This window comes from Trachemys scripta, chromosome 2 (assembly GCF_013100865.1).
Source record: "Trachemys scripta elegans isolate TJP31775 chromosome 2, CAS_Tse_1.0, whole genome shotgun sequence".
NCBI lineage: Eukaryota > Metazoa > Chordata > Testudines > Emydidae > Trachemys > Trachemys scripta.
This window is the reverse complement of record NC_048299.1, coordinates 80,976,210-80,994,296: the sequence shown is the minus strand read 5'-3', so window position 1 is coordinate 80,994,296 and position 18,087 is coordinate 80,976,210. Positions and strand designations below refer to the sequence as shown.

The 18,087-nt window shown below is 46.0% G+C and overlaps 1 long non-coding RNA gene across 1 annotated transcript; it reads left to right on the top strand.

Annotated features, from left to right (window-relative positions):
* Window positions 1-2,579: 2,579 nt before the first annotated feature.
* On the top strand, window positions 2,580-12,119 carry LOC117871562. The gene is made up of 3 exons (XR_004644279.1): window positions 2,580-2,617; window positions 2,720-2,756; window positions 11,823-12,119. It is a non-coding gene; the product is annotated as an uncharacterized LOC117871562 (long non-coding RNA).
* The last annotated feature ends 5,968 nt before the right edge of the window (window positions 12,120-18,087 follow it).

Below are 18,087 nucleotides of genomic sequence, written 5' to 3'. Positions count from 1 at the left end.
GCCAAAACCCTGGAGCTGGCCCTGCTGCTATCCTGTCTATTTTTCGTCTTTTAAAAATGGTTATATGTGAAAATATATGGGGCCTGATTCTCTTCTCACCCAACTATAAATTAGGAGTATATCCACTGAATTGAATGGAGTTAAACTGGTATAAAACTGGCATTAATGAGACGGAGAATTGGGCCCTAGAGTCGAGAAGTATGCAATAGTGTCATAACTGCTCTATATACCATTTGTAGATTGTCTGTTTGTAATTTATGCCAATGTTTCCAGGGTGATGCAGGTTATCTTGGTCAGAAGGGTACCCAGGGACATCAAGGACACAAGGTATGAATTGACCACAAAAAGTGGTATGTAATTTCATTTGCATGAAAAGCTACTCACTTTAAATTTGAAGGTGAGGATTGGTGATTTTTTTCCTGTCTCAGGCTACAGTATGTGTTCAAGAGCCTAAATCATTGATACATTTTGGAGGCCTGGGGGTGGGTATATTGTAAGCTGCTTGATTATGTCACTTTGAAAATGCTACTTCTGTATTTTTGCCAGCAATATGAAAATAAGTTTGTGTGTTAGTATGTATATCAAATTATCTTACAAATACTTTGAACTAAAATTTTAGGGGTCAGATTTTCAGAAAAAAAGAAATCCGAAGTCCATGCATGTAATTGTGTGTCTACATTTCCACACTACTGCAGCTGAGAGCATAAATAAGGTATTTGCATGTGCAAATGACTATTTAGATGCCCAAATCTAATTTTTCATGCCAATTTAGACATCTATTTAAATATCTAATTGTACTTAAAATATAGGTGCACCTTTTTCATTTGGACCTTGGGCCTTTCCTGAAAATTGGCAATTAAAGAACAATACATGTTTGGCATTCTTTGTTGCAATATTTTAAAAAAATTAGGAACATATATCTGGTTTGGGAATTATTTCTATCCATGTTTGAAGTTTGTAACTTATGGCTGTTTTCAGATAGTTTTGTAATCACAGGCTGGAATTAAAAGATTCCCAATAAAAGTGAGCTGAGCTGTCACTCATCTCAGAAATTAAACCTGGACTCCACTCAAATCTAATTCTTATTTGTAATCATTACTGCTGCTTATGCCCCAGTAGGGTGGTACAAAGATACATTGGATTGATGCTTAGGGGCAGCTGAAGGACAGTAATCCACACCATGTAGAGTCAAGCACAGGAGTTTATTATGCACAGCGCTGGTGGAGTGTCACTTTGCTTATTAGGTTCAGAGACACTGCAGAACAATTAATTACAATAGATTATATAGGGTGCTCATTCGGCGGAGAGAAGCGACGGGGATGGGTTTCCCAAGCCCCTGGATAGGGCTCTAGCAGCAAGACAAGATAAGCACAATAAGCCAATGGTCTAAAAGATTACATAATGGCTCTGCCCAAGGCTCAAATTAACATTTGGCTGACACACAGGTAATTACCCCCAAACTATGTCTATTAAAGTGTATAGGTTAAATTCTAATTTTGGGGTCCAGGGGAATGAGGTAGCAGCTCTCCCAGTTGACCAACAGGTACATTCCTGGAGATGTAAAGCAAAAAAGCAGTAATTAGTATTTTACAATAACAATTGTTTATAAGTTTACCCTTGCATTTCTGTGGGCTAGGATTGGCATACATCTGTGAGGCGAGGGTGTCCTAACTTATGTCAATTATATTAGGCCTCTCCCTGAACTCTGTCTGGGATCTGAGGGGGTACCACTATCTCCTCCCTGCATTAGGGAATACCCATGAGGCCTTTCTCAGCGCTTCATGTGTCTATGATTCGCGATAAGGATGCCCAATTACCAGGGGCGGCTCTATATATTTTGCCGCCCCAAGCACGGCAGTCAGGCAGCCTTTGGTGGCATGCCTGCGGGAGGTCCGCTGGTCCCACGCCTTCAGCGTACCCGCCGCCGAATTGCCACCAAAACCACGGGACCAGCGGACCTCCCGCAGGCATGCCACCGAAGGCAGCCTGACTGCCGCCCTCATGGTGACTGGCAGGCTGCCCCCCGCGGCTTGCCGCCTCAGGCACGCACTTGGTGCACTGGTGCCTGGAGCCGCCCCTGCCAATTACATTCGGAGTTATGCTGACTCCGCTCACTGACTTGAAACGCACATCTGTTTACCCCAGCTTCCTCTGAGCTATGTATTGTTCTTTGTTAGCTAGTCTTCATCCGGGCCTAAGCAGAAACTGTAGTTAAGATCTTACATCCACAGCAAATGGATTTTGGCCCTTCAGCAGCAACATTACACCTGATTTTCAAAGGTGCTGAGCACTTTGATTCCCATATATGTTAATTAATTATTCTTCTCTCTCTTCCCAGACCCTATTTAAATAAAACACCCAAAGAGAAACAGTAACTGTTATCATGATCCCAGCATTCTGGAACTTAAATTGCCACAATAGAACAATATATATTAAATGAAAAGAGATAAAATACATAGTATGGTGAAGTTCTGCTATGATTGTCTTGTCTTACAAGCCATTCTTGCATTTTAATTATCATAATTATCAATGCAGTTGAAAACTTTAAATTATCTAGTAATCTGCAATGCTGTTCTTCTAGGATGCTAAAGGAGCAAAGGGAAAGCACCCTTTTTCGGTATGTATCTCTGGCATATTCTATATTCAATTTACATTTAGAAATAAACCACTTCATCAGCTAAGAATTCCTCTTTCTCCTTGTTTTGTTTCTGCTCTGCAGCCATGTGAACTCATTAACTATGTGTGCAACCACAACTGTGAGTACTATATTTTGCTTTATAAAATTGCATCACCAATTTACAGACTTATTGGCCATGTACGTGCAAAGAGAGCATAACTGCTTGACAACTAAACAGCCTTCATTTCAGAAAGAGTGTATTTTGCTCACAGTAGATCCTTTTTATGATGCTGTTTTAGTTGTGTTTGTACCATGTACGAAATGAATCGCTAAACGTCTATTGATTCTAGTAATCAGTCGATAACTCTGCATGATCGTTTCTAACAGGCTTCTCTGATTTCCTTTGAAAGTCCACAAATTACAAAACAAACAAAAAACCCTCTTTTGAAATAGAAGACTATTTTAAACGGCAATAGCTGTTATAGGGATATGTGCTCCCTTTGTTGTGTATATAATAGCTTTCGTGGAAATTAGGTGCATGGGGTACTTGGAAATTGCTAGTGTCTATATGAATATTGAAGATGTCCTGACTGTCCTTAAGGGAAGATAAGTGAGTAAATTACATTATTTTCTGTAAATCAATCTTAAATACAGATTATGGACCCTCACTCGTGTGACTAGTCTTGATCTTCAGCTGAGCTTGTCTAAGCAGAGAATATGTGGGACAATATTAGAGTGTTTCAATCCAGTGTCTCGAACTGTGAAATTTGCCAAAACAGAAACTCAGGAGTTTGGATAATTTGCTGAGTTACATCTGTTTCTCTAAACTCTGTTAGAAACCAGGGACCATAGAAATCTACAATAAGAACATACAATGCAAATTAAGGGACAGAAGCTGAACTACCAGTGCACCTAACAACTTCCACTGAAACCAATGAGAGGTTGTGAACATCTGCATTTCCATTCAGTGCAGTAGGAGATGCGGATGATCAGCACTTCTGAAATTTAGGCCATTACCATAAAGATACTTATGGTGCGCATCACTGGATTACTTGCCTTTTAACCACTAAAACTGCAAATTATGTCACTTACCCATGTGAGGGCTGCAGGGTAACTTTTGTCATGTGAGCCATCCAACTGACTTTAGAACCACAGAGGTAAAACTTTTATTCGTGTTTGTGAGAATTGCAGGATGATTTGGCCTTAAAACTTCATTCATCCTCCTCAATATCTGATGGAGTACATAGCATCTGAGGCAACTTTGCAAACAAATATACTTGGAGATGATCATCAGGTCCCTTGGGAAAACCTGCCCTATTGTTTTCTTCTTCTTTCACTCCCAGAAGTTCTCATTGACCTTCTCAGAGTGCTACTTTTATACTCACAATTTTCAAGGCCCTGCATTGAGTCCTCCACTGTGGGATAAAGGGGATTGGATGTGATCAGAAAGGGGCCATCAGTGCTTCTCTTTAACTGGTCAGAGTGATTGATATGTGTTGTGATATCCCTAAGGCCCTGAAATTGCTGCGTCCACAGCAGGAGTGAGAAACCAGTATTTTTCCTTTAATAAAGAATTTCTTCACATCGAATGCCAGCCTTGACAACTATTCACACTTAAGAGTTTGTTGTCTTCACAGTCTGCATATATTTACAGTTTCAGATGTATTGGAGTTGGTAACATCATGCACTGAACCAAAAAGAAGGATATATGCTTCTTTTAGTTTAATTTCCACAAATCTTTTAAGTTTATGGCCCAGTGTATCACTGATTCCCATTGTATGAATGTTTTCAGCTTATATTTTCTTGGTCTTTTCTTACATGTTTCTGACTTGCTTCTTGGTATGTTAGCATCCTCAATCCTTTGCATCATTCGTCTTTGATATTGTTAAAGCCTTGTATAGCTAATTTCCTGGAATGTTTCTATTACCAGTTCCAAAGCGGCATGTAGTCTTCTTTTGTATCTTTTCTTTCTCTTGTATCTTTCTGTCATATTGTTATCCTGTGTTGTTCTCTCTCCTTTTTTTTTTTCTTTTTCTAATCTCTCAGACAGGGACACAGACAGGGCTACACTCCCTGACCCTACACATTCCAATGGTGCCTCACTTCCTCAAACTGCTGATGAATTTTGTTCTCTGACTCCGTGACATACCCGGGTTACAATCCAGATTGAGTAGCTGTGTCACCCCTGACCTCTAACCTGGAGTGACATTTGCAATGTTTTACTGCTGTAGCCTCCAGCCTGGACTGCTCACAAACAGACTCCAGCATGCAAACCACTCCCAGCTGTGTGTGTGTGCTGTAGCCAGCCAGCCACACCTTGGCTCTTACCAGCCTGGGTTATACTTCAGGGTGACCCCAACACCCCCCAGTCTTATATTTTCCCCAGAAATGTATATCTTGTACTGCACAGTCCTCTGCTGCACAATCCAAATTTATATCCGTTATTGCTTTAATACAAATAATATACCCAAATGGCATTTCTCAGACACTTCAATGTAAAACACTGGATTAAATTAAACAATAAAACAAATTTATTAACTACAAAGAGAGAGACTTTAAGTGAGTCCAAGTAATGAGGCATAAAAGTCAGAAATGTTTATAAGAAAATAAAGTTCAAATGCTACTGGTGCCTAACTTAGCAAACTGTAACAGATTCAAGCAAAGTTTCTCATCGCATGCTTTCAGCATAGGCGTGCGCATGTGGTGTGCCGGGTGTGCCTGGGCACACCCTAATGCAGGGGTGGGCAAATGGCCCCTCTCTCCAGGCACGGCAAGCCGTGGGGTCTGCGCTCCCCGGCCGGAGCGCCCGGCCGAGCGCAGCAAGCTGCCGGCCCCTCCCCCGCCTTTCTCCCTCCCCATGAGTCCTGCCTCCGCGCATGCAGCGCTCTGGGGGCCGTGGCTGCACGCTCCCGTGGGGCAGGGTTTGGCTCCACGGGGAGGCAGACACCTCCCCCCTCTCCTGGAGCCATGCTGCCCCATGTGCAGTGCTCTGGGGGCTAGGGCTGCACATGCTCCTGCGTGGCAGCGTTTGGCCCTGCGGGGAGGCAGACACCCTCCCCCCTCTCCTGGAGCCCTGCCGCCGCGTGCAGCACTCTGAAGGTCGGGGCTGCATGCTCCCGCGGGGCAGCATTTGACCCTGCAGGGAGGCAGACACCCTCCCCTGGAGCCCTGCCGCCGCGTGTGCAGTGCTCTGGGGGCCGGGGCTGCACGCACTCCCGCTGGGCAGCGTTTGGCTCCGCAGGGAGGCTAGGAGCCTCATCTCATGCCATGGTAAGGAGTCCGGGGCCAGGGGGGTTGGATAAGGGGTGGGGGGAGTCAGGGGACAGGGAGCAGGGTGGGTTGGATGGGGGTGGGATCCCGGGAGGGGGTGTTAGGGGCGGGAGGTCTCTGGAGGGGGCAATCAGGGAGCGGGGGGGTTGGATGGAGCATGGGAGTCCCGGGGTCTGTCAAGGGGCGGGGGGTAGATAGGGTTCAGGGGACAGGGAGCAAGGAGGGTCCTGGGGGGACAGTTAGGTTGGGGGGCCTCTGGAGGGGGTGGTCAGAGAACAAGGAGCTGGGGGGGGTTGGATGAGTTGGGAGTTCTGGGGGGGGCTGTCAGGAGGCAGGGGTGTGGAGAGGGGTTGGGGGAGGCAGGGAGCAGAGGGGTTTGGATGGACTGGGAGTTCTGGGCATCCTGTCAGGGGGTGGAGAGCGGTTGGATAGGCGTGGGAGTGGATAAGGGTCGGGGCAGTCAGGGGACAGGTAGGGGGTAGGGTGCTAGGGGGGCAGTCAGGGGACAAGGAGCAGGGAGACTTAGATAGGAGGTGGGGTCCTGGGGGGGCAGTTAGGGGCAGGAAGGGGTAGTCAGGGGACAAGGAGTGGGGGCATTGGGGGTTCTGAGGGTGGCAGTCAGGGGGCAGGAAGTAGGAGGGAGTGGATGAGGCGGGGCTAGGGCGGGGCTCCCTGGGTGCACACCCTAATGAAATGGGCTGTGCACGCCTATGGCTTTCAGCAGTCTTACTGATTAAACTTCTTAGGTCAGGACACCTTCTTCCAGGGCCATAGCAACAAAGAACGTGGCCCCCTCCGAACATAGTCCGGGCGGGACCCCTTACAATGCAGAAACTGGAATGCGGTATTTATTTTATACAATATACAGGGTTCATATTATGTATACATAGGCCTACAGTGTACATATATTCCGTATTTACGCAAAGCGCTTCTTTCGAGCCTTGTTCTCCGCAAATTGGTTAATCAATGCGTCATAGTCCAGAGATCTGGCAATCTTGTTTTTGATTGAGATAACTGCAAGCGCAGAAAGCCTGTCATCTGTCATGGTTGAGCGCAGGATATTCTTGATCAGTTTCATTCTGCTGAAGCTCCTTTCAACACCAGCGACAGTAACTGGTGTGGTCAGAAGAATTCTGATGCAAATGCAAAGATTCGGATATATCTCCTGAAGGCTGTTCTTGTATATGTACGTTAAAAAATTGTTTGCTGTGAGAAGTCCTCTCTCTTTCTCGATGACATAAATAAAATGATTCAATTCCATTCTGAGTTCGTTGGCATCAATGTCTCCCATTTTTCTTTCAAAATTTTTGCTGTGATTCTCCAGTTCATTTTCTCTGTGACACTGCTTCAGGCTGTAAGCATTGTACAGAAATCCAAACAACTTATACCACTCCACGAGTTGGTCAAATCACGACAAAACAGAAGATATGGCCTGATCAGTGAGAACAAGAACGAACTGCGATTTGAATTTTTCTTCGGCAGAAAGACGACTCGAATCATCAGCACATTCGTAATCCAACATTCTCTTCTTACGTTGCACCCTGGTTTCTGGAAACGCCTGCTCAATACCCATATGCTCTGCTATTTCACATGCATTTGTGACCACAGAGATATATCCTGTATTTCGATAGTCTTCCAAAAACTTCTTTGTAGCACCGACTTCTGCCTGGAGTACGTCAATTGACACATCTGGTGACTGAATTAATTTGCTGGTTTTATTGACGTGAAATAGTATATCATACCACGTGTACACAGTCAGAACCAAAGGCCACATAGTAATATGGTCTAAAAGCGCACCGGCTTCTGTTGCTGTATTGCCATCTTTCTTTTCGAGCGCATATTCTCGCAAAGATGACAAAGCATTGCACAACTCTTCAAGGTGATAACGCAATGGCTTCACAGCATCAATTCTCGACTCCCAACGAGTGTCTGATAACCCTTTAACAGATATTGGCATATGTTCTTGAAGTATATCCCAACGTGAAGGTGAAGAAGAAAAGATAACGTATATTCTGTTAATCAGACCGAAAAAGTCAATGGCATATTTCGATGACTTTGCCGCGTCTGAGATCACAAGATTCCAAGTGTGAGCTCCACATGGCACATACAAGGCACGGTCATTTATTTCTAGCATGCGGGCTTGAGCTCCTTTATTCTTTCCTCTCATATTTGTGCTGTTATCATAAGCTTGGCCTCTCACGTCAGCAATGTCTATTCCTAAGTTGTTTGCCTTTTCAAGAAACGCTTCCAATAAGCCCTCACCAGTTGTATCATGAACATTAAGAAAACCAACAACCGCTTCACGAATATTGACACTATCTTCACCGTTGCATTCAACAAAGCGTAACACCACAGACATCTGTTCTTCATGTGACACGTCAGGAGTACAGTCCAAAATAACTGAATAATATTTTGCTTTTTTAAGCTGCGCTATGTTGGCCTCTTGAATGTTACTGGCAACAAGTTGAATCAGCTCGTTTTGGATCTGTAGACTGAGGTACTGAACATGTGTCCCTGCCTTCTTAATCCTCTGTAAAAGTTCGCTGAGGACAGTATCATAAGCAGCTAGGGAAATATGCAATTCAAACAATCCCAAAAAGTTACCATTCGAAGGATCGCCGAGCTTTTCATTACTTCCTCGAAATGCCAAGTTTCTTTTGGACAAGAAAATAATGACATCAACCATGCATTTGACAACATTTCTCCAGAAATCTCTTTCTTTCAGAAAAGCCTGCAATTCGAGTTGGTCAATAAATGTACGGTTTACTATGCCTGACCGAAGGTCAAACCATTTCACCATACAGTCTTGATGACCTTTGCCTGTTTCATGCTGCTGAAGTCTTTTTGACAGTGCTTTCCAAGCAGATGTTCCACGACGTAGCGGTATGTCGCCAGTGCCAAATAATTTACAATAAAAACAAAAAATGGCATCTTTCTGAACTGAGTAAATTAACCATGAACGTCTTATTTTCTCGCCATTTGCCACGGTTCGATAGAAATGAGTACTTGTGAACCTCCGTCTTTCCACGTTAAATGGAAATTCGTAACTTTCATTCTGCTGCGGTGGGCCACGTGCAACAATGTCACACACTTGCCTGTCCGATATTATAGACGGCCAATCTCCTGGATCATCAATCAGTGGTTCAGATTCAGATACTTCTTTCCCGGCAGTAGCTGGAATATCTGTCACAGTTTGTTTGGTAGAACAACTGGCTTCACCTTCGACCTCACTTGAAGCACTTCTGGGTACTTCTGGATACGATTCGTCGCTGCTAGCGCTGTCCGTTTCATGTGCCTGTACCTGTATGTTGGATTGCAGCGCAAAATACGTTGACAACTTTGGAATTTTCTCAAGTTCCTTCTCGGCATCTTTTGCTGCCTTTCGTTTACTAGCTCCGATCTTATACGTTCTCTTAGACATCACAAAGCACGCTTCTGCTTTGGAAACGAATCGTTTCAAACGATAAAAAATTAAACAACTAAATTAATAACATTTATCCGCCGACCGCCATTATGAACGCAAATACACATTCTTTGAATGGCTCCAACTAAAATTCGAAACTGACCGACAGACAACTGATGTAGCCAATAGCATTATGATGTATCATAATGACTTCACGGTTTTGTCAGTAAAACCAACATGGATTGTGCAATAGCGTCAATAAATGTCACTTACCTAGTTATACCTTACATTTTTTTTGCCACTTTTAGGGGCCCCCTTCCTTGTGGGGCCCCCTCCGGTTGGAAGGTACAGAGGGCGCTCGCTACGCCTCTGCCTTCTTCAGTCCCACGAATGCTTCTTTTGTTATTTCTGTTGCCATGAATGTGATGAACAGGGAGGGGGGAGGTCTTGGGGTGTTTGTCCCTCCTTTTTATAGTGTTAGTCCTCTCTTGGAAAACATTTCCAGCTGATATTCAGGAGACAGAGTCTATAGGGAAGGATGTTCCCTGCTGCATCTTCCTCACCTTTTTGAGCGCTTTTTGTTTCCCTTCCTGCTTGAAGACTCTGATTACTACTTAAACACAAATTAAGCTGAGCATACATTCCTTTGTTTGAGATAGACCTGTATGCCAATCTCAGTTTGGAATACATGTTAACACCATACAGTGGAATCTTATAACATACAATGGCATACAATGTTGCCACACACAATTTATCAGGACAATAATGACCAGCAAATTATGAGTTTTCAAATGATACCTCACACGGTATACTTTGTACAAAGATTATTAGTACAGTATAGAATATAGACACAAGGGTACATTCTGTCACACTCTCCTTTTCCAACCCTGCTTATTTGTTCTTATCTTCACCCCCTTCCATGTCTCCTTGCTGCTTTACATTCCACTCCCCAAAAAACACCCCTGAATTATATTAGCCTCTTTTGCAACTGCATCACATTCTTAATTTATATTCATTTTGTGATCCACTATAACCCCCAGATCTTTTTCAGCAGTATCACCAGCTAGCCAGTTATTGCCCATTTTGTAGCTGTGCATTTGATTTTTCCTTCCTAAGTGTAGTATTTTGCACTTGTCTTTATTATATTTCATCTTGTTTCAGACCATTTCTCCAATTTATCAAGGCCATATTGAATTCTAATCCTGTCCTCCAAAGTGCTAGCAACTCTACCCAGCTGGTGTCATCTGCAAATTTTATAAGCATACTATTCACTCCATTTTCCAAGTTATTAATGAAAATGTTGAATAGTACCGGACCTAGGACAGACCCCTGCATGATCCAAATAGACACATCTCCCTAGTTTGGCAGCGAACCATTGATAACTATTCTTTGAACGTAGTCTTTAAACTAGTTGCATACCCTCCTTATAGTAATTTCATTTAGACCATATTTCCCTAGCTGCTTATGAGAATATCATGTGGGTCTAAGCCTTACTAAAATCGAGATATATCACATTTTCAAAAAGTTATCAAGCAAAATTTACATATTTCCTTGTAGCATGGAATACTGACATTATAAATAAGATAGTTGCATGCAACAACTGACAAACATTGTTTAGAGACTAAACACTACATACATTCTTATAAAACTGATACCTATTTTGAGCAATTCAAAACACACAAGTGAACTGCTCTGGTCTCCAGCTAGGTGTTTGTCCGTTCTTAGATAGTGCCGGCAGCCTTGGCAAGATGCTTGGCAAGAGCTGCCAGCATCACAGAGGTGTCACCAGAAGCCTTATAACTTCATCAAGTAGAGAAAGAAGAACACACACCAGCCTGCAAGTGGATCACAGACAGGCAAGAGGCGGATGGGTGTAATCACGAGTAGGCAGAAGCGGGTGCATCTGTGTGTGGGAAGGGCGGTGGCAGAGAATAACTAGGGTGGGACTGCCTAGGCATCCGTATGTCTTCACATATGTCTCCACTATAAATTAAGGCTTGTCTAGGACCAGTGCAGGCACAAATTATTCAGTATTATCTAAATATTCCTGCCTGCTGTGAAACACGGTCTCAGGGAGAAAACCCACATCGGTGCTGGGTACACCGAAGCTGTGCTTTGTTTGGATGTGCAGATCAAACAAGAGTGTGAAGGGTATGACTGAGGTGTGAAAAGTCCTTTAGGGTTAAATTTCTGAGTGCTACACTCGCTGCCTCAGCAGGGTGTTAGATTAGCAACCGAGTGAGAACAACTAAAATAGACCTTCGGCTTTTATTTTTGTTGCACCTACAGTGAACAACATCAGCAAACTACAGCAAGATGAAGAGCTGAAAGATCTGTTTTTGAGTTGTCAGCAGTAATGCCTGTAACTCAGGGCACCACTACATAGAAGGATAATGCGCACTACAAGGCTGTGATTTTTAAAGCGCGCTAACATTTTGCTCATTAACTGGTCATGTAGACCCTGCTGGTGTGCACTCATAGTCCCCTTGGGCATTTTAACATACTACCTTAATCACCCTCCACTGTCTTTAGTTCCTGGAGACCTGGTGAGGCAGTGGGCAGAACGAGTGGCTGGCGAGGCAATGAGGAATTGCGGCTGGCGGGGTGGCCAGGAACAGCGGCTGGCAGATCGGCCAACGAGAACAAATGCTCAGATCGTGGAGTAAGCAAGGTGCCTTCTTCCCCGGGTGGAAGGTGAACTCACACAGATGCACCTCTGACCCCGGGTCCTCCTGACCAAGGACAACCACTGTGAGTGTAGTATGGTGAGGGAGCAGAGAGGGGCACAGAAAAGGAACTTTTGATTATAGAACTCGAGAACATGAGGCGGAAGGCACTGCCCCAAGCACTCTGGGGTGGGTGTCCTGCTCACAGTTTTATGATTATGAATCTCACTTGTGGCATTTTCCCTAATTAATGTCGGGTGACTTCCCTCCTTTCATTAAAAGTTTCTTTTCTACACTCAGACTCTGTGCTTGTGAGTGGGGAAGTATTGCCTCTCAGAGGCACACAGGTAATTTCCCCAGGTTACTGGGTGGGGGCTCGAGGCCGTTCTGTATTGTATTGTTGAAGAGGAACCCCTAGATATTGAACCCAGCCCTGGTTGCAGCCGGCTCCACCTGGCAGAAATGTTACAGTAACTCTCAGGCCTGGTCACTACGAGTTTAGGTTGAATTTAGCAGTGTTAAATCGAATTAAGCCTGGACACGTCCACATGACGAAGCCCTTTTTTTTTTTACTTAAAGGGCCCTTTAAACCGGTTTCTTTACTCCGCCTCCAACGAGGGGATTAGCGCTGAAATCAGCCTTTGCGGGTCGGATTTGGGGTAGTGTGGACGGAATTCGACGGTATTGGTCTCCGGGAGCTATCCCAGAGTGCTTCATTGTGACCGCTCTGGACAGCACTCTCAACTCAGATGCACTGACCAGGTAAACAGGAAAAGCCCCGCAAACTTTTGAATTTCATTTCCTGTTTGCCCAGCTTGGAAAGCACAGGTGACCATGCAGAGCTCATCAGCACAGGTAACCATGATGGAGTTCCAGGATCGCAAAAGAGCTCCAGTATGGACCGAAAGGGAGGTACGGGATCTGCTCGCCATATGGGGTGACGAATCAGTGCTAGCTGAACTCCGTTGTAGTAACCGAAATGGCAAAACATTAGAAAAAGTCTCAAAGGCCATGAAGGACAGAGGCCATAACAGGGATGCACAGCAGTTCCGCATGAAAATTAAGGCGCTAAGGCAAGCCTACCACAAAGCCAGAGAGGCAAAAGGAAGGTCCGGGGCAGAGCTGCAGACATGCCGCTTCTACGCGGAGCTGCATGCCATGCTAGGTGGTGCAGCCACCACTACCCCAACCCTATGCTTTGATTCCATCAATGGAGAATCACGCAACAGGGAAGTGGGTTTGGGGTACAAGGAGGATGATGATGAAGACAATGAAGATAGCTCACAGCAAGGAAGCGGAGAAACCGGTTTCCCCAACAGCCAGGATATGTTTATCACCCTGGACCTGGAACCAGTAACCCCCAAACTCACCCAAGGCATGCTCCCAGACCCTGAGGGCCCTTTGTAAATATTACACATGGTTTAAAAGCAAGTGTGTTTAATGATTAATGATTAATTTGCCCTGGCAATTGCGGCCAGTACAGCTACTGGAAAAGTCTGTTAACGTGTATGGGGATGGAGCGGAAATCCTCCAGGGACATCTCCAGAAAGCTCTCCTTCATGTACTCCCAAAGCCTTTGCAAAAGGTTTCTGGGGAGGGCTGCCTTATCCCGTCCTCCATGGTAGGACACTTTACCACGCCAGGCCAGAAATACGTAGTCTGGAATCATTGCATAACAAAGCATGGCAGCGTATGGTCCCGGTGTTTGCTGGCATGCAGACAATATCCATTCCTTATCTCTCTTTGTTATCCTCAGGAGAGTGATATCATTCATGGTCACCTGGTTAAAATGGGGTGATTTTATTAAGGGGACATTCAGAGGTACCCATTCCTGCTCGGCTGAACAGAAATATTCCCCACTGTTAGCCACGCAGTGGGGAGGGAGGGGTGAAGTGATCATCCCAGAGAATTGGGTGAGGGGGGGTAAGGGGGGTTAGTTGGGTTTGTGCTGCATGTTAACCCGGAAACCGCAGCCCCTCCTTTTACATTGCAAACCCATTTTAAATGGCCAACCCAACAGGTGCTTGGTATGGGAAATGAGGGCGCTGCTGTTTGAAAACATTCCCACATGTTATGAAGCTTAAAAAAGCCAAAAGACTGTGGCTTACCATGGCTGCCTGCAAGCCAAATTCTGTTGCCTGGCACTGCATGAGTGATCTCTCACACCAAACCGGCAGGCCCTCAATATAAGAGGAAAAATGTGACCTTGTAATGAAAGCACATGTGCTGTGTAATGTGAACAGCAAAATTTAATGTGAAAGGGTGTACCCATTGTTCTCTAAAATGTTTCTTTTTAACCACCTCTCCCTTTTCCTCCACCAGCTGCAAATGTTTCTCCTTTGCAGAGGCTAGTGAAGATTAGAAGGAGAAAACGGCGGACTCAGGATGATATGTTCTCGGAGCTCCAGATGTCCTTCCACGCTGACAGAGAACAGCAGAATGCGTGGAGGCAGTCAATGTCAGAGTGCAAAAAAGCACAATATGAACGAGAGGAGAGGTGGCGGGCTGAATCGCGGGATGAACAGAGCAAGTGGCGGGCTGAAGAGAATAAGTGGCGTCAGATTGCTGATAAAAGGCAAGAGTCGATGCTCCGGCTGCTGGAGCATCAAACTGATATGCTCCAGCGTGTGGTTGAGCTGCAGGAAAGGCAGCAGGAGCAGAGACGGCCGCTACAGCCCCTGTGTAACCAACAGCCCTCCTCCCCAAGTTCCGCAGCCTCCTCACCCAGATGCCCAAGAACGCGGTGGGGGGGCCTCCGGCCACCCAGCCACTCCACCCCAGAGGATTGCCCAAGCATGAGAAGGCTGGCCTTCAATAAGAGTTAAAGTTTTAAAGTTTTAAACTGCAGTGTGTCCTTGTCCTTCCCTCCTCCCCCACCCCAACCAGCGCTTCCCTCCTCCCCTACCCCTCCCAGGCTACCTTGGCAGTTATCCCCCTAGTTGTGTGATGAATTAATAAAGAATGCATGAATGTGAAGTAACAATGACTTTATTGCCTCTGCAAGCGGTGCTCGAATGGGGGACGGGAGGGTGGTTAGCTTACAGGCATGTAGAGTGAACCGGGGGGGTTCATCAAGGAGAAACAAACAGCAGTTTCACAACATAGCCTGTCCAGTCACAAAACTGGTTTTCAAAGGTTCTCTGATGCGCACCGCACCTTGCTGTACTCTTTTAACCGCCCTGGTGTCTGGCTGCATGTAATAAGCGACCAGGTGATTTGCCTCAACCTCCTACCCCGCCATAAATGTCTCCCCCTTACTCTCACAGATATTGTGGAGCGCATAGCAAGCAGCAATAACAATGGGGATATTGATTTCGCTGAGGTCTATCCAAGTCAGTAAACTGTGCCAGCACGCTTTTAAACATCCAAATGCACATTCTACCACCATTCTGCACTTGCTCAGCCTATAGTTGAATAGGTCCTGACTACTGTCCAGGCTGCCTGTGTACGGCTTCATGAGCCATGGCATTAAGGGGTAGGCTGGGTCCCCAAGGATAACTATAGGCATTTCAACATCCCCAACGGTTATTTTCTGGTCCGGGAAGAAAGTCCCTTCCTCCAGCTTTTGAAACAGACCAGAGTTCCTGAAGACGCGAGCATCATGTACCTTTCCTGGCCATCCCACATTGATGTTGGTGAAACGTCCCTTGTGATCCACCAGGGCTTGCAGCAGCATTGAAAAGTACCCTTTTCGGTTTATGTACTTGGTGACTTGGTGCTCCGGTGACAAGATAGAGATATGGGTTCTGTCTATCGCCCCACCACAGTTAGGGAATCCCATTGCAGCAAAGCCATCCACTATGACCTGCACGTTTCCCAGAGTCACTACCCTTGATATCAGCAGGTCTTTGATTGCCCTGGTAACTTGGATCACAGCAGCCCCCACAGTAGATTTGCCCACTCCAAATTGATTCCTGACCGACTGGTAGTTGTCTGGCATTGCAAGCTTCCACAGGGCTATTGCCACTCGCTTCTCAACTGTGAGGGCTGCTCTCATCCTGGTATTCTGGCGCTTCAGGGCAGGGGAAAGCAAGTCACAAAGTTCCATGAAAGTGCCCTTACGCATGCGAAAGTTTCGCAGCCACTGGGAATCGTCCCACACCTGCAACACGATGCGGTCCCACCAGTCTGTGCTTGTTTCCCGGGCCCAGAATTGGCGTTCCACGGCATGAACCTGCCCCAGTAACACCATGATTTGCACGTTGCTGGGACCCGTACTTTGTGAGAGGTCTATGTCCATGTCAATTTCTTCATCACTCTCGTCGCCACGCTGCAATCGCCTCCTCGCCTGGTTTTGCTTTGGCATGTTCTGGCTCTGCATATACTCCAGGACAATGCATGTGGTGTTCATAGTGCTCACAATTGCTGCAGTGATCTGAGCGGGCTCCATGATCCCAGTGCTATGGCGTCTGGGCTGAAAAAAGGCGCAAAACTATTGTCTGACGGAGGGAGGGAGGGAGGGGCGAGTGACGACATGTCTTACAGGGAATTAAAATCAACAAAAGTGGCTGTGCATCAGGGAGAAACACAAACAACTGTCACACAGAATGGCTCCCCCAAAGATTGAACTCAAAATCCTGGGTTTAGCAGGCCATTGATTTCACAGAGGGAGGGGAAAGCAAATGAATACAGAACAAATCTGGTCCATTTCCTATTTGGATCCACTCCATCTATCTTTTACATCTTAGGCTGGCAGCAGACGGTGCAGCATGACTGATAGCCATCGGCATCTTCTGGATGCTTGGCAGAAGATGCTGCATTATGATTGCTAGCCATCATCGTCAAGACGGTTCAATAGGACTGCCGGCAGGACTGAGTCTCCAGGAGACAAAACATGTCTGCCCAGGAGCCTCTGACCGAACTCACTGAGGAGTACAACGACGACGGATATCAATCGTAATACACCATAAGCTGCCAAAAGGCAAGGAGCTGCTGCTGTATAGTAATGCAGTCCTATGTCTGCCAGCACCCAGATAGCCGATGATGGCTACCAGTCACACTGCCCCGTCTACTGCCAAAAGGCAATTAGCTGCTGCTGTGTAGCAATGCAGTACCACGTCTGCTGGCACCCAGATGACATATGGTGACGGTGAGCTGAGCGGGCTCCATGCTTGCCGTGGGCGTGGTATGTTGTCTGCACAGGTAACCCAGGAAAAAAGGCGCGAAATAATTGTCTGCTGTTGCTTTCACGGAGGGGGTGGAGGCCTGATGACATGTACCCAGAATCCCCCGCGACACTGTTTTTGCCCCATCAGGCATTGGGATCTCAACCCAGAATTCCAATGGGCGGCGGAGACTGCGGGAACTGTGGGATAGCTACCCGAAGTGCAACGCTCCAGAAGTCGACGCTAGCCTCAGTACTGTGGACGTAGTCCACAGACTTAATGCACTTAGAGCATTTTGTGTGGGGACGCACACATTCGACCTTATAAAAACGATTTCTAAACAACTGACTTCTACAAATTTGACCTAATTTCGTAGTGTAGACAGACCCTCAGTCTCAGTTCCTGCGAAATCAGTCCCAGCAAAAGCTGGCTCCTGCACAAACCAAGCTTTTCCCTTGGTGCAGACAATTTCATTGGACCAGCAAAGCAGAGCTAGAGGTGCTAGTTGTGGATCTAGACGGTGAGGTAATTTTCCTTTGGGGAAGGGCTGGGGACTAATCCTGGTCCCAAACCACTAAGTGCCTTGAAAATAAGGACCAAGGCTTTGGCTCTGAAGCTGTAGCCTATGGCGAGCCAGTACAGTGAGCAGAGGACAGAGCTGATAGGCTTGCACTAGCCTGGGTTACTGAGGAAGAGCACTTCTGCGTTCTGTACCAGAGGTGCCTTTTTCAGAGCTGGTGCCCATGCAGAGCCCTTGCTACAATCTGCTTGAGAAGTAAGGTGCATCATCAAAGCTGAGCCATCATCCACAAGGATGGCCTGCAGTATCCTGGCCAGTCACAGACGGTAGAACATATTAATTATGGATGCAACTATGTGGAAATGCAGCATGACCGAGGAGTGAGCTGGGACTCTTATACTGCCCACTGACTTGACTAGTTGTGGGAACGTTGAAGTGTTTTCCTCTGCCAACAAACATAACCTCAGTCTTGGTAGAGTTTCGCTTCAGCCAGTTCCTCTTCATCC